Source organism: Rattus norvegicus, chromosome 15, assembly GCF_021556685.1.
Source record: "Rattus norvegicus strain SHRSP/BbbUtx chromosome 15, alternate assembly SHRSP_T2T, whole genome shotgun sequence".
Lineage (NCBI taxonomy): Eukaryota > Metazoa > Chordata > Mammalia > Rodentia > Muridae > Rattus > Rattus norvegicus.
The window spans coordinates 81,876,488-81,893,867 of record NC_141548.1 but is presented as its reverse complement, the minus strand read 5'-3'; the positions used below and the strand labels follow the sequence as shown (position 1 = coordinate 81,893,867).

At 42.3% G+C, this 17,380-nt stretch overlaps 1 long non-coding RNA gene across 3 annotated transcripts in view; it reads left to right on the top strand.

Annotated features, from left to right (window-relative positions):
• LOC102553927 (uncharacterized) overlaps positions 1-16,107 on the top strand; it is a 117,908-nt gene extending 101,801 nt beyond the window's left edge. Inside the window, exons 3-4 of one of the 3 annotated variants that reach the window (XR_015638429.1) lie at positions 2,897-3,003; positions 14,451-16,107. This is a non-coding gene — a long non-coding RNA (uncharacterized LOC102553927). Of the gene's footprint in view, positions 1-2,571; positions 2,837-2,896; positions 3,004-14,450 lie in introns of those variants that run through there. The other 2 variants (XR_015638427.1, XR_015638425.1) reach the window with 2 other exon arrangements.
• The last annotated feature ends 1,273 nt before the right edge of the window (positions 16,108-17,380 follow it).

Sequence of the window (17,380 nt, the reverse complement as noted above, 5' to 3'; positions counted from 1 at the left end):
GGAGAATATGGCGGTGGATGTTAAGATTCTTCTCTTCGAATATATACAGCTGTCATGAATATTTTTAAGGGATGGGTGTGTACAGGATTTTGTGCTGTCTAGATGGACAAATTATATCTTATCAATTAGATCGGAGGTTATTGTGTGGTGTGTATTCTTTCACGTGGCGACTTGAGGTCAAGAGAAGGTGCATTGGCGGGTGCACCAAGCCCGCCACGGAATTGGGATGTGTATGCCTGGTGTGATAACAACCCAAGGGAACTGTGTGTGGAAGCAAAGCAGTGTGGCAAGGTGCCACGCTGGGACGGCTTGAGGACTGCTCTGGTAGCAGAGAGCCACAGGGAGAGATACTAATTAGAGCTAAAATAGCGCTAGTTCCTACGGTCCACTAGAGCCAGAACTATCCAGAGAACGACCACCAGGGTATTCGCAGGAACCTGTCACTCCACCATTTTTATATACCTCAACAGATATGTTTATTATTATGTAACTAATTTATAAAGAAAATAATCAACTTCTAAAATAACTAAGAAGTAGTGTGCTCTCAATCCAGAAAAGCAACAGGAAAAATGAATTCTTAAAGATTTAGTGAAAAAAAAAAGCCCTAAAGATTATATACTTAATAAAATAGTGGTCCTTTTATATTATTTCCTGAGAAAGGAAATCAATGAGTCCAAATCCAACCAGTCAGTGAAAACATTGAGAAAGATCTTGGACAAAAGATTTTTGAAACCAGAATAGGCCTTCTAGAAAGCCTGGAGCCACCGTGGTATCAAGAAAAAACAGAAAAAAGGAAGAAGGAAACAGTAATGCTAATACTAAGTGTTCTTCCTGAAGATTAGTAACTACCACAAGACTTTACATCATGCTGACAGAGGCCTTCTGGAGTTACTGAAGGGAGAACATTCTTCCAGCTCCACAAACAAAGGCACCCAGAGGACTGCCTTTCCTCTGGATGCATGCTGGACCAACTTCCGCTCTCTGTGCAAAGGTTTGGCATGATTCCTGCATCAACTCACGCATCGTGTTAACCCAGAAAGCCAGAGTAGAAGACTCCTTTTGTTTCTTAAATGACAAACTATGACTGTCACAGCATGAACATCTTAGACCAGTGCTGAGCACATCGATTGTAGGTGTCAAACCATCCCCTGGCCAAATATGGTCTCCAGTTCATCTAGATCACTGTGGGATATGCTGTTCATAGACTTTAGTAAACCCTAACAGAAAGCTTGTTGAACCATCAAAATATAATTATCTCTGTCTACTTGAGACCAGAAAGCCAGAAACTCACATGTTCATTTGGGTCGTGATTAGAGAGTTCTCTTTTCTGAGCCTCCACTCCTCATCTAGATTATCCATCTATCTCTTGGAGAAAAGAGATTCCGCCACATTCTGCAATTTTCCACTTCTTCCCTCCTGCCTTGCTCTTCTCTCTGAAGTGTCTTTGAACACATCTGATTTTCTCTGGGCCCTGATTATTTCTATCATTTCTTTGTCTACTCTTTGAGAAGCTGGAAAGAAGACAAAGAAACTCGTCCCTCAGATACACCTCAAAAGGTAGTTGTCTGGAGCTTCCTGGCCATGCAGAGAAGCTTTCTGGGAAGTCACTTCTGCTTCCAGGTCCTCTCCATGGTTTGGGACACTGTTCTCCAACTGCAGAGTTTTCTGTGTCCGTGAGCCTTTTCTGAAATCAGACATTAAAGACATGGGATTTCGCAATCCTGCCTCATGTCCCTCATCAGCCACCATCGGTATTTTCTCAGGAACCTCCTGCGACTTCATGTCTGGCTGGAAGAAAGGCAAGGCCTCTTTCAGATACAATGCTGTCCTCTTTGTGGAATGCAGATGTTCATACCTCTATCCCATTGTCAAGGCATCCATTAAAGGATCGTTGATCAAAAGCTAGATGCCACGGTTCAACTATAACTCTCCAGGTCAGCTTTGTGACTCACACATTCATAGACTTAAGATTTGAAAATGACAGGACTACAGGTGACATTAGAAGTGATATGGTTGGTTTGTTTTTTGTTTTTGTTTTTAATTATCCAGGTCAATACAATGTATAATACTATGACGACACCCTATTTAATTGCTATAAAACTATTCCCAACAGCCATTAATTGATCCCAATGGATGCCTAATGGCCTCTTAAAATAGAACATTGAAACAATCTAGAACATTGCTAATTACGTAACTCTTTTGTGTAATGTGGGATCTTTAGATTTGGGCCTCCTCATTCTCATTCAGTCTTTGCCCTCTACATAAAAACCCTGGATGTTCAGGCTCCATTGCCCATTATACATTGATTTAGGCTGATACCCAGCGCTCCCAGTGTACCTACCTTAGGTGTCTCTGGCACTGATATGCATCGGGTGTGTCTGCCTTGTGACAAAACAGATAACAACCAAACAATAGCGACAAGAATGTCAGCCACATTGATACGTTTGTTTCTATGATAGATCAGATGTTCTCTGAATGTGATCATTTCCCTTTCAAAGCTCAACAGCAGGATTGTCTCTGAAGAAAACTGAAGCCAGGTGTCTTTTCTTTTCTCCATACATCATTTTGCAGTGCAACATCACCCAGTCTAGTTCAACTCCATCAAGGGAGAAATGTGAGGTTTGCTGTGACAGGAGAAAAAGGAAGGAAGGAAGAAAACCCTGCCCTGAGAACTCCAAAGAAGCTCCTTCCCCAAGCCAATCAAGCCACATTCTGCATTTAATTGTTTCCACTGTACCTTTGGACTAAGTAACTATAGGAGGGTTTGGGTTTGGGTTTGCCAATTTACATTATGATTTTGATGGAGATCATCTGTTGCTTTTAATAAAATCTTGCCACTCACTTGAGAAATATGTGCCATAAAAATAAGTGGTTTTGTTTTCTAAAACTCTTCAAGGTCTTCTTCAGAATTCTCTATTGTTTACTCCCTCCGAGTAGAGTACTGCAATCAGACCACATGGGGAGAAAAGTTAACCCCTGACTGCAGAAGGAATCAGTCAAGAGGTAAACTATTAATCACAGCCTCTTTCTATCTCTGCTGGTTAGAGGTTCGTTCCTTCCCATCACATCCCAGTAGATCCACGTTCTCACTCATCGTTCACCCCTGTGGTATTTGGTTTCTCCTGACATCTAGGGTGACCTCAGTCAGTCAGCATGGCTAACCTTACTGCCATCTCCGATGTCCCCCTGATAGCTTGATCTGACTGTGATAATTTGTCACCGTCAAGCCGTTTAGGCATTTGGCTTTGGTCTTCTTTGTCCTGCAGGTGTCAAAAATGCAAAAGCATAATTTATAAAACCTGAGGTGACAGCGTCCCATTTGCACTGGTCATGAAGTACCAGAAGGTAACTTTATTTAAAGGACCGCAGCCTTTCTCTCCAGACGAGCTGCTGAAGTTCCAGGGTGGTCTGAAGAGCTGATTCAAAACCATGAATGCCACTGTAGCAACGTACAGTTCCTAAGGCCAAACATCCAGATGTGTCAATAATCGGTGGAATTAGAAACAGATGTAAGCCCTTGTTGAAAAACAAATATCGTAGAATTATTTCCTTTCCTTTGCCTCCTTGTATACTTCAAGGCAGTTCTTCCTTGGTTTGTTGTGTTTTTCTCTTTGAGAAACAAAAGTGATTTCTAGTTTTCGTATAGGCGTGTGGCTATGGATAAAATTGCCTTCCCAGGGAAGGAAAAGACAGTTAATTCTGCACCTCCTTTCATACCCAGTGGGACTAACTGAAGCACAGTAGGCATCTGCAGCCAGCTGGAGGAGGAGGAGGAGGGGGGAGGAGGAGGAGGAGGAGGAGGAGGAGGAGGAGGAGGAGGAGGAGGAGGAGGATGGGAGGAGGAGGAGGGGGGGAGGAGGAGGAAGAGGAGGAGGAGGAGGAGGAAGAGAAGGAGGAGGAGGAAGAGGAAGCAGCAGCCAGGCACCAGGCATGGTAGTATGCTCTTGCAGTCCCTTGAAGGCAGAGACAAATAGATGATTCCTAGAGTTCTCTGGTCAGCCAGCCTGGCCCAATGGGCAAGCACCAGGCCAATGAGAGATCCTCAAAATGTAAGGTAGGTGATGACTGAGTAACTGTACTGAAGATTTCCTCAAATTGCTACACTAACTCAAACTGCTACTCCAGACACACGCACGCACACACACACACACACACACACACACACACACACACACACACACGGGCGCGCGCGCACATGCACACGCACAGTAGGTATTTCCTTACAGCACAAGTTGTACCTCCACATATGTAAAGTTTAATACACAGTCAACATCTATTAGAAAAGCTGAAGTAACTTCAGTTGTAACACCCTGGAAATCCTGAGATCATTGTGTCAGCAATGGCAAAGGGCAGCTGACTGGGCTGTGGTTCTCTGGTTAACTACACAGGGTCATCCTCTGTGCTTTGTTTACCTCCACTGAGCATAAGACGAGACCCAGAATGGAATGCAGGAAGGCAGAATCGGCTACTGGAGTGCTCTCTGAATCACAGCTGTAGAATAATGAACCAGCTCACCATTTGCCTCCTTGCTCTCAAACCCTTTCCAAAACATAAATCACAGTGCCCCCTCATGCCAGGACAGACCAATAAGATGGTGAGAACAGCCAATGACATTTCAGTAGTTGTTGACCATGCCTAGGTACAGTGCAAACTTATATTGCTGATCGTGTAGTGTACACAGGCCATCCATCTTAACAATCAAAGCAACACTCCCATTTGGATGTCTGAACAGTTTACTCTCAGTAGCCAAAAACTACAAGTTTTGCTTGCCCTGCTGTCCATTTGACTCCACATGCTGTAGTATACTAGGTTCAACCCAGTAACTATTCTCCCTACTTTCCAACCAGGAAAACTATAAGGGGAAGAAGCAAAGTGCATGATTCTGAAAATTACCCTTCTTGGCTCTGTGTGTGTGTGTGTGTGTGTGTGTGTGTGTGTGTGTGTGTGTGTGTGTGTGTGTGTGTGTGTGTTATGTGTATATATGTATTCACATGCATATACATGGGTTCCTGGAATTGGACTCATGTCACCAGACTTTATTTGATGTTCTAGTCTCATTTCTCTTGATCTGCTAACATATCCTGACAAAAACACCTTAGGTAGTATAGGGGTTTTTTTTTTTCAGCTTACAATTTCAGTTTACAGTCTGTCATTATGAAGAAGTCAATGCAGAAACTCCAAATACATAGTTGTGTCATATCCACAGTCAAGAGCAAAGAAAAATAAGTGTCTACAAGCTCTCTTGCTTGAGATCAGCTCTATTTATCCACTCCTCTACAATTCAAGAACCCCTGTCTGAGGTGGATCTCTGATCTCTGAGTTGGAGGCCAGCCTGACTGACAGAGTGAGTTCCAAGACACCCAGGGCTACACAGAGAAATCCTGTCTTGAAAAACAACCAGGAGAACCTCTGCCTAGAGAATGATACCACCCACAGTGGGCTGTGTCTTCCCACATCAGTTAACTTATTTAAGGTTATCCTTCTTAGACATGACCATAGGCAACCCCAATATATAGAATCCCTTAGTGAGAAGCTTCCCAAGTGATGTTGGGTTGTATCAATCTAATTTTAAAGTTAAGGCTAAGTGTCACACATGGCAGGGTCATCTCCCTAGCACCTCTTGACCATTTTGAAGATATGCATAACGAAGAAGGTCATTTAAGACGTGCTGTGGTCCACAGATTCACACTGTTTATTCTTTCTTCCTTCTGCATTGTCGACGTGGGTCAAGAATGTGATTTTTAGAATACCAGCAACTGTGGCCCTGGAGATAAAAGGAAAGTTTTGTCATCGGCAACAGTAGGAAGACAACTATATAGCAGCCTCCTTTGTCTACCTCTGAACTTAATGAACTTCATCTTAGGAAGAACGGTGTTTCAGAGTTCCTGTCTGCAACTATGGAGTGTAATTTTTTTCACACTTGGAGATTCCACTGCCACAAGTTCTGCCTGGTGCCACCCACCCACGTATTTACTGTACCATCTATCACTTCCGCTTTTCCAGAAATTACTATGTTTTCCCTCTGTGTCTCAGGCTTCATCGCTGCCAAGTTCCTTCCCAGTAAAAAGGAAGAAAGTGTTCTTCCCATACTATCTAAGATGGTGCAGCTCCCTTTGCTCTTTGCCCTTATCTTGGGGTGTATTTATAAGCCTGATTAAAGGACTTACAGGAGGCACTTTAACACCTAGCTAATCTGACTATAATATGGCTTCTTGGACTGATGGAAGAGATCACAGGAGAAGAGGAATTAAAATTCAAGGACGACTGTATACAGCCCAGGATAGTGAAAGAGAAGTAAATTGAATTCTTTCCAATACAATTCTCTCCTATCCAGCGCAAACTAATAAGCCTATCTTTAAGTTTTGTAAAACGTTCACTGCGGATGATTCAACTGGAGTTGGATTAAGTAGCTACTGCAGATCAAAAAGTCAGCTGGACTCAACTTCTTCCCAGCAAATTAGGAGTTAGGAATCTTTCCTCTCCAAGACCAAGGTTCCTTTCCTCGAAAACCCTCTCCCATCATTCTCCTGCCTCAGTGGTTCCTCTACTTACTGTTTATTGACCTCATATTGCCAACAGATGGAGTGAGAAGGGCCATTACCATGTGCTTGGGCTAAGCTGCCCTTCTGCTCCTGATGCTGTACACACTGACCCCATCTGGAAGGCTGGCTTCTGAAGCAGACCCTCTCCCAACCCAAGCTATTTTACTACCTTGTTTTAAATCTCTCTCTCTCTCTCTCTCTCTCTCTCTCTCTCTCTCTCTCTCTCTCTCTCTCTCCCTCCCTCCCTCCCTCCCTCCCCTTCCTCCTCTCTGTCTCTCTGTCTCTCTCCTTCCCCTTTTCTCTCTCTCTCCTTCCCCATTTCTCTCTTCTCTAGTCCTTTCTTTTCTCTTTCTCTCTCTTCTTTTTCCTCTCCTTCTTCCCTCTTCCCTCTCTGTCTCTCTCCTCTTCTCTCTTGCCTCTCTGTCCAACCCCTTTGTGTGTGTGTGTGTGTGTGTGTGTGTGATACACTTGTACTTCATCTAGTTGAGAAGGACAAAGCAGGCTCTCTCTTACTCCAGGCTTGTGTTCCTGGTCTAACCTACACCAAGAAGAACACTGGGACTCGGATGTTCCTTTGCCATTTCCCTGACATCTCTATAAACTGGGTTTCTGTCTACAGCACTATACAGTCCCTTTCTAGCTCCCCCCACCCCAATTAGGAACTGATCCTCCTGGAGGAAGAAGAGAGAAGGAGGTGGGGAAAGGAAGGGGGGAAATGGTGACAGAAAAACAGATGTGTTGCTATTGAGTCAGAAGGACTGGATCCAAAAGCAGTGAGTCACCTGCTGGGGGACATCGTCTTTCTTTATATGTAAGGGCAAGTGGCCAAATACACACCTGCCCATAGGTAAGGAATTCAGCTGTTCTCAGGACTGCAGGCTGTTGGATTTAACATGCTGGTCCACACCCTTGTTTCTGCATACTCACATGTCGGTGTTCACTACACCGATATGATCTCCAGCTCTCACCTGTCATTTCACAGAATACACGAGAAACGGCATCAGCGTGTGGGAAAGGCAGAAGCGAGCGGGTGGCTCAGAAAAATCTCCTTTGCCACACCCTCCCCTCTGAAAACTCCAAAGCTTCCTCTTAGCAACGCTAATCCGCACTGGATGGAATTGTGTCCTTAGCGTCTATTTTAGACAATTCACGCCAAGCAACGTCTGGTGTTTTACATGATTTTAATGTACCCAAAAGAGGTATCTGACCATAAGGTTTTCTCATAAACAACCTTATGAATTCATTAATCATGCATTGTATAATCATTCTCACCTCTTACAACTCACGGAGAACTTAGTTCTGAACATTGGTTGCTTTTCTTGTTGCACTGACCAAATCTCTGCCCCGAAGCAGTTTCAAGGAAGAAGAAGGCTTCTATTTGAGAGCACAGACCATCATGGAGGGAGCATGGCTTGGTAGAGGGGCGTGGCTTTGTCGGGCCTGGCTTGAGGAGAGTATGGTTTGGCCGAGGGGGGAAGGTTTGGCAACAGTACCCTCCATGTGGCAGGAGTACATCAGGAACTCCTCATTTCCTAACATTTTGGTGAAACAAATATGATGGGAAGTGGAGCTGGTTCCTAACACCTTAAGGCTCTCTCCTACTTCTGAGGTCCTCCGACAAGGCTCCATCTGCTAGAGTTTCTACAGTCTCCCCAATATATCACCAACAGTAAAGACTGAGGCTCACAAATTCGAACCTGTGAGCCCATGAAAGATCCTTCATTTTCAAACCGCAACAATATTGTTGAGTTTTGTCTCACTGTTTTATTTTGCTGTTTAGGCCAGGCTGGCCTTGAACTCACAATGTAAACCAAGTTGACCTCAAGTATGCCATGATCCTCCTGCCTCAATTTCCCAAAAATTGGGATTACAAGGATAAGCTACCATGTTGAACCTCATGGAGAATTTTCTCTAATTACATCTCTCAGATCTTTCTCCTGATGACTCTTTTCAAGACCTAAGTATTAAGAAGTAACGCAGCCCAGTGATTGAAAGGGTACATTGTCAGACCAGCCTGTTAGAGTCAAATCCTATCTCTACCATCATCTCAATTGTGTCTTGGGATAAATCCTTTAATGTCTGTTCTTCAGATTTTGACCCGCAGAATGGGAAAATACTGCATCGTATTCCAGTTAAAGCCAGCCATGGTGGTATATATCTCTAACCTGAATACTTGGGAAGCTGAGGCAAGAGAATTGCCGTGAGCAGGAAGCCAGCCGCATTTTTTTTTTCATCTTTATTAACTTGGGTATTTATTTACATTTCAATTGTTATTCCCTTTCCCGGTTCCCGGGACAACATCCCCCTAAATCCTCCCCCTCCCCTTTTCTGCGGATGTTCCCCTCCCCATCCCCCCCATTACTACCTTCCCCCCAACAATCACGTTCACTGGGGGTTCAGTCTTGGCAGGACCGAGGGCTTCCCCTTCCACTGGTGCTCTTACTAGGCTATTCATTGCTACCTATGAGGTTGCCAGCCGCATCTTTATATCATGTTTAAGACCAGAGGTGGAAGCACATAGAAAACTCTGTCTTAAGCAACAAAAGCAAAACAGACATTTGTACAAGTTGACATCAAGCTGTGCCTGGTTTCTTGTGGCCCTTTACATCAATGAAAGAAATTAAGCCTGCTAGTCAGGATGTGAGGACTAGAGTTAATATGCACTCGATTCTTTATATTCTTTTTCCCAGTTAAAACCAGTCCTATAAGCCAGGAACACAGAATTTAAGGCTGATTCTCTCCTCTCTTTGACCAACGGCATCCCAGTGTTTACTGTGTCCCCTTGGTTCTATAATCTAAATATCCTCCATTTTCCCCTCATTCTGCCATGCCCACTGCCACTTGGACTATCCACCAATAAATATAATGCCTCCACTCATAATTCTGTTGTTTCTCTAGAACAGTGGTTCGCAACCCTCCTGGTGCTATATCTTTAATACAATCCCTGGACCCTCAACTCTAAGATCATTTTGTTGCTACATTATAAGTGTAATTTGCTACTGTTATGAATCGTAGTGTAAATATCTGACATACAGGATATCTGCGATGCGACCCTCAAAAGGGGTGGCGGTCCACGGGTTGAGAGTCGCCATGCTAGCGCTGTCTCCCTGCTGTGGGAACCAAATCCCTTATGTCTCTATCACAAATATTCACTGGATCTTACCACTTCCAGGATTAAGTTCCAAGACCTGAGCTGCGTGCTAGGTTACCCGAGTCCTGTTCTCAGGTTGACTCAGACATCTTCATCACAATCCTCACCTTCTGCCACAATCTCTCACAGCTGACTGCCTGCATGTGTCACTTTTCACACCCAGAGGTCCAAGAACTTAAGTTTCTAGACTCTTCCCCCTGCCCTGAGGCCAGCACTCCCCTTTGATCTACTTCAGTCTCTCCTTCAACCCTAAGATCTGAGAAAACTCTCTGCCTGGCTCCCTGTCCTCCTATGTGCTTAGACAGGGCCCGAACTGGTCTCACGTCACCTTATTTACATAGCTACCCTGTCTCCAATGCTTCATAGATGGGCTTCCCTAATTACAGCAAATGCTTTTAAGTCATGCTTCCCTGATCCTTAAACTTAACCTTTTCCCATCACATAGCTGAAAGTCAACCTGTGTTTGCTGGATGATAAAGGAAAGGTAAGAGTGTGTGGTATTGGGTGAGCATATATTGGGAAAAATAATACATATTGAGAAAAAAGTGGAGGGACTGACATAAGAAAAAAAAAAGCAATCCCCCCTCTCTTCTGACTGCAGTGACCAGTTGCTCTTCAATGACATGTGCCCTGCCCTTGTTTCTCTTCCCTAGAAAGTGCCAACACTCTAGTGAACTGTCTGTGCCATGCTGCTCTCAGGCCAGGACACTAATTTTTCTTCTTCCAATATTGACACCAGTGTTCTATATGGGCGCCTCACAAATGGACAGACTTGTTCTTTCTCCTATTACAAGAAAATATCCTGCAGGGCACTGCCTTGGTTTTAGGGAAAAGGCAACAAACTATCAAAATGCTGCTTCTGTGGTAACAAGAAAACAATGCAAAGTGAGGAGCAGCACCAAACCTCCAGGACTTTCTCTGACTGAGATTGCTTCTTAAGTGCCTGCTGTTAAGTGTAGAAGGCAATTGTATAAGTACATTCACAGATTTTTTTCAACGCAATGCCAACTCACCATGGCACCCAGATGCCCTCAGGAGTTAACTCAGAGCTGATAGAAGGAAAATGGTGTAGCAAGAGACAGCATGTGGAGATCCATTTGTGGTATAGGAGAAACACAAAGGGCAAGATTTTCCCATGATGCCTTTCAGTGATAAGGGTGGGCCAAGGATAAACCAAAACCCCAATGGACCAAAGGCTACTCATCAAAAGCTTGCCTTAGCACTTACTGACATGTAAGAAAGTGCCAGATGATTACACAACAAGATGACATGGCATGTCCTGTCTTTGAGGACTAACAGGTATGTGATACACCATGGCTGCTTTAGAGGGGGATGAAGAAAATACAGAATTTGAACTCCCTGCTAACCTGCTCTTATCAGGCCTCCACTTCATGCTTATAGTCTCATGATCAAAGCAATGACTCTAAGGAGTAGAAATGTTGCCAGCAGTTATTAGAAAAAGCAAGGCAGATATACTCAATCTGCACAAATATGTAATATGCTGCTGTAGAGTCTATGGTTTCTTTGCAAGCCATAACTCATCCCCAGGTCCCACACCAGGGGAGATAATTAAATGAGAGACTCCCTATAGTATTGTCCTCTAGGGCCCTGTTGCAGAACTGCATTGTCAGCAGAGAGATGTTGTAACCAATCCCTTTGGCAATTCCAGCACTAAGTGTCTCCACTCCTTGGAAAGAATCCAACACAGAACCACACCTCCTGCTACATCTCATTCTGAAGTCAGTTGCTCTGTGTCTGAAGTTGCACTGATAACCTTAGGAATGAGAGTTCATGGATGCCCAGTGCTATTTTCAACAAGAAGGGACAAAAATTAAATTTCATCTTTTAAAAAAACAAATGGTGAACCAGAGTATTAGAACCATGATCTTGCTTGTTGGAACATTCTTAGAGTTTATCAATATTCCCCTTCTTCCTCCCATCCTGGATATTTAGGACTAACCTAGTGAAAAGAGACACAGCCATTTTGGACAATAAATTATGAGTGATGTATGTTATTGCCTGAGCAAAACACTGCTATGCAGGATCAAAGCTTCTCTACTTTTCGTTCCTTGTATAGACACCACGGGCACAACTGTCCTAAGTGAGAAGTTGACGGACACTCACCGTTACCTAAATCTAAAGTAGACTCAGTGTGATAATGAATGTTAGTGTTGCTGAAAGAGCATGCTCCTCTCTATACAGAAGTTTCCGTATCCTTGGATAACACAGTATCCTTAGATCTTTGGAAGTGTCATTATGGGCTCAATACTGTTCGCTTCTTTAAAATGATAAATCTGGACCTTGGAGTGCAGCTGAGTTTGCAGGATGCTTGTCAGGTGTGCGCAAATCTCTGGGCTCCGTCCCCAGCACCACGTGAACCTAGAATAGTGGCGTAGTCATTCATTCATTCATTCATTCATTCGTTTGTTTATTTATTTCCTCTCAACATGTAGGAAATGGAGGCAGAAGGACAGGAAATTCAAAGTCATCTTAGATATATATAGAGCTTGAGTCCAGCCTGGAATATGTGAGACTGTATCTCTAAATAAACAAATAAATAAATAAATAAATAAATAAATAAATAAATATTTTTAAAAAATAATACAACTCCCAGAGAAAAACTCGTAATCAGCTTCACAAAGATGTAAAAATAAAATAAAAATAGAATAAATTATTTCCTTTAGAATTAGGTTAGAAAGACAGAGCCATAAAAAGTCCTTGGAGACCTAAAACAATTCTGAGCAAAAATAATAATGCTTTAGGGATTACCAGACTTCAAGTTACATTACAGATTCATAGTAATAAAAGCAATGTGGTACTGGCACACATAGAGATATATAGAACTAAAGACCCAAACAGAAGTAACTATGACTAGAGCTATCTAATATAAAAAAAAGATGTCAAAACACAGACTGGAAAAAAAAGAACAGTGTCTTTTGCAAAATGCTTCTAAGAAATATAGATATTCAAATGCAGAAGAGTGAAGTTAGACCTGTATGTAGCACCCTGTATAAAAACTGACTCCAAGTGAATTAAAAAAACCTATACATGACACCTGAAATGCTGAAACTGCTAGAAGATGACGTCATCAGTACCCACAGGATATAGAAACAGAAAAGCACTTTCTAAACAGGACTCCATTTGCCCAGGAATTGAGGTCAACAACTAATAACATGGATGTCATAAAACTAAAATATTGCTACACAGCTAACAAGAGAACCAACTAAGAGAAGAGAAAATAGAATGGGAGAGAATTTTTGACAGCTGTACAACTGACAGGGGACTAATAGCCAGAATATATAAAGAACTCCAAAAAAAGTAATTAAAAAAAACCTTCAAAGAATGAGCTTAGAATCTGAACAGAGAGTTCTCAAAAGAAAAAACAAAAATGGCTAAGAAATATCTCAAAAAGAAAGTTCATTGTAACTAGCAATTTGGGAGATGAAACTTTGAGATTTCATATTACCAAAGTCTGAAAGGCAGAGATCACCGAAACAATCAACCACAAATGCTAGAGAGGATACAGAGACAAGAGAACCTTTATTCACTGTTGGTTAGATTGCAAACTGGTCCAGCCACTCTGGAAATCAGTGAAGAGAATCTTCAAAAAGCTAAAACTGCATGCCCTATCTGACCTCACAATACGAGTCCTCAAGCACTCAACATCCTCCTGCATGGACACTTTCTCAGCCATGTTCACTGCTGCTCTATTCATACAATATCTAGTAAATATAAAGAGCTAATGTGTCCTTCAGCTAACAAATAGATATGGCCTACTGTTCAGCTATAAAAAAAATAAGCTATGAACTTTACAGGTAAATGGATTCAACTAGAAAAAAAATCACTTGGAGTGAGGTAACCCAGAACCAATAAATCATATTCTTTACCTGTAGTTCCTAGCTCCAAATCTTCAGATTTAAGTATATAACATGGAGCATCAGTAGAAACCAGCAAAGCATCTCGGGACAATTCAAGGAGAGGCACAGTTACAAGGGGAGCCAAAGGGTACCTGTGATTTGAAGGGAGATATTAGAGGGGAAGATAAGTACAGAAGGAGTAAGAAGGGAGAGGCCTAGGCAACATGTTATTATTATCTATATTCCTAAAACTACACATCATTCATAGAAGTCTGTTTAAATGAAAATTTCTCATCTGAGCTGACAATGCTTCCGTGAAGGGACATAGACCATTTAACAAAAACCCTATAAACCCTACCTCCAAGCATGAGAATTCTACTTTTGAGTTATTAGTCAGGACTGTCTAAGAAGATTCCTAAAATATTACAGCTATTGCTGTTGCCCATGGTTTCCTCCCAGAAGTGGAAAGTTAGTCCCTATTGCAAAAGACACCATGCACTTATCACATAAGACACTGGGGACCTTTGCTGGATCTTACCTGAAAACTCTTCTCCCTGAGGACTAGCTTTATGGCATGAAAAGGCCATCCAGCTTCCAAGGGAGGGAAGCACCCAATAGTCCTAGCCAGCTTTAATACCTATAAACTCTAGCAATGACCAGCATGACACGATAACTCTCAGGACACAGCAGTGACACATACGCACCTTGGCAGTAACCAACAGCTCTCTGATTGGACTTCAGGCTGGCTCAGCAAGCGGGGAGTTCTGCCTAGGAATGGAAGGCTAGTCCCTGGAAGCAACTAGGAAAGTCAGAGATTTTGGATGAGAAACTACAACCATCACTTTACTCAACCAGAATAATCCCTAATGGCATTCTAATTATTTATCCTTCTGTCCACAGATAAGCCTAGTTCTCACCCCTCATCAGATATATGTCTCTTTGGAACAGATGGAGATCATTACAGAAAAAAAAAAAAATCACAGCCAATCAAATGCAGAAGACCAGAGATACTATGGTGCCGGTCCCAACTGATACATCTACAGCACAATTCCTACACCTAAGGTGGGGGTGGGGGTGGGGGTAACTGCGGAAGAGGAGACAGGAAGACCGCAAGAACCAGAGGATCAGGGAGTTTGCTGTGAGCTGTGTCTTCTGGACGTGTCAGAGGAGCTGTACCCACGAAGGCTTATCAACATGGCTGCCTATACAAAACCTGAACAATGACGAAACCAATAGACATTCGAATGTGGAAGGCGATAGAGCGTGAGGCTTCAATCTGAGACAAAGAATACGGGTAACTAGGGAATTCTGAGAGCAGGAGAAATAAGCTTCCCCAGGGAAGAGCTTCCCAAATGGTTACCCAATCCCAAATGGTTATTCAACCCTGAAAACATTCAAACAAAGAACATAAGGACTGAGCAGGTTGTAGTTACATATTCAAGTGTGTGTGTGTGTGTGTGTGTGTGTGTGTGTGTGTGTGTGTGTATGTGTGTGTACATGTGTATGTGTAGCAATAATTAAAGAAAGAACATAAATGAAAGAGGAAGTACATGAAAGGGAAAAATTATATCATGATTTCAAAAAATGAAAAAGTATTATAAAAATTGGGTTACAGGATTATAGCAAAATCCCTTGCCATAGTTCATAATTTCCATTCTAATTAATGTCCTGTATGTTATGACAAAAAATTATGGAGCAAGTTTAACAGTATAATCTATTTAAATTACAAAACTAACAACCTTTTCGGCTTTTGAATCATAAAAATCAGAATTGTAAGCATTTCTGCTATGTGCTTTGCACTCCAAATATTTAATAGCTATCACACTATCCCAACTATACAGAGGAAGTAGTTTTGTTCTAACAAATATGATGAATGTTATCGTAATACTTTGTGTGCTTTCATTGTTCTAAATAATATAATATCATTTGAAATTTGTTAGGATAGACATTTATATTTTAGGCATTTGAATAGATATTTTTTTCAGAAAAATAATTCACCTTGTTTTCCTCAAAACAAACAAATAAGGAGTTTTTGTCATTTGAAGGCTACATAAATAGGATTCATGGCAAGTCACACACAAAGTATTTATCAAGTGCTTTCTTTGGCTGTAACAGGAGAATAAAAAAGGGAGAAGGCATGGTTACTCTCTTCCCCAGATTTACAATCTAACAACATCTTTTCCAGTATAGATGCACAGTTATTCTCCCTCCATGTTTTGAATTATAAAAATGGCATTGTCAAGTTTTAGGAGGAGTAAAATATAACTTCTCTATCTGGGTGCCTCAACTGTCTGAGACATATCTGAGAATGAAGAAGGCAAATGGGAGAGTATTGGGGCTTATTATACACAGAGAGAAAGAGAAGAGGGGAGCACATTCAGATATAGGAGCAGAGGGAGGACCTGTCCTCTGCTAGTCTCTTACCAGGACCTTCAAAGTCTGTATGCCACCGTGTCAAATCCTGACCGGAACACCAGCACTGCCCCCAATTTTTGGATAAGGAAGTTGAAGTTTAGGCTGGAGAGATGGCTCAGCCATTAAAGGCTAGGATCATAGCAAAAAAAAAAAAAATATATATATATATATGAAAGTTGAAGTTCAAAGAAGCCAAGGAGTTGCCTAGAAAAGACTAGCTGGTAGATCCGAGATTTAAATCTGTGCCTACTCTAGAGAGGAAAGCTTGACCCTAAGACCACAGAGCAGTGTGTAAAAATTATGAACTGAGACTTTTTGTCCCTGCTTCAGAAGAGCCTCAGAGGGTTTGCTTCAGTTACGATTGCTGTGTGTCAGATGGCTGGAAGGACCAAGGAGGGATCTTTGTCTCCGAGAAGCCTAGGGCTTCAGCATGAGAAACTCTACACCTGGAAGGAAGGGGAATCAGGAATGAGAAACATGACCTAGAAGGAATCAGCTGGAGGTGTACCCAGTCACATACCAGAGAGCGTGTACTTGTAGCTGGAATTCTGTGAAGGAGTTGCCTACCCGTGTCCTGTCTATGTAGCTTGGGCTCCCTCACAGCATGACCCTCTTTGTGAGTCAGACCTCTTACTAACTGATGCTTCAAGATGCATAGAGCACAGATGATGCTACCTATGAAGACATACTGTATCACTTCCTTCATACCACAAACCAATCCAAGAAGGGAATAGGGTAGAAACCCCGCCTCTCCATATATACCTATCTCTCAATGGGGCTTCAGATCATGGGCTAGAAGGTGACATGGAATGGAAAACTGTTGGTAGCTATATTTGAGGGGGGGGGCATCTTTCACAAGCTCAGTTAGTTAAACTGTTCCTCCCGATCTATCTAATCTACCTGGGAACATTCAAACATAGCCCAGGTAGAAAGAATAGGATAAGGACTATATAAACATTTTCTGGGCTCAATAATAGCCCACAATCTGTCAACTCGAACAGTAAATGTCACGCACACTGAATAGGAGAGGAAGTAAAAATAAATATGTTGGTTTTGCCACAAGACAAAAGTGGAAAAATTATGGGCATCTGATAAGGAAAACTCATAATTATAGTCTATGGCCCACCTGATTAAGCACTAAAACACCACACAGTTCAACAACCCTCTGGGCTTTCACTCTTTCACTGACCACCCAAGTGCCTAACAATGACGCTAGCAACCTAGATGAGGTTAGGTTCTTCTAGTATATTTCATAAAGAAAGGTAGTCTGGATTAGGAAGAGACCCATTGGGGATGAACACTGAATTACTATACAGAAAAACTCACTCCTCAGTGCCCATTACTGGATCATGCCACTCAGAAAGCTGCAGCCCTCCTATGGTTCGTTTTAATGAGAAAAGGAAAAATCCTACTGC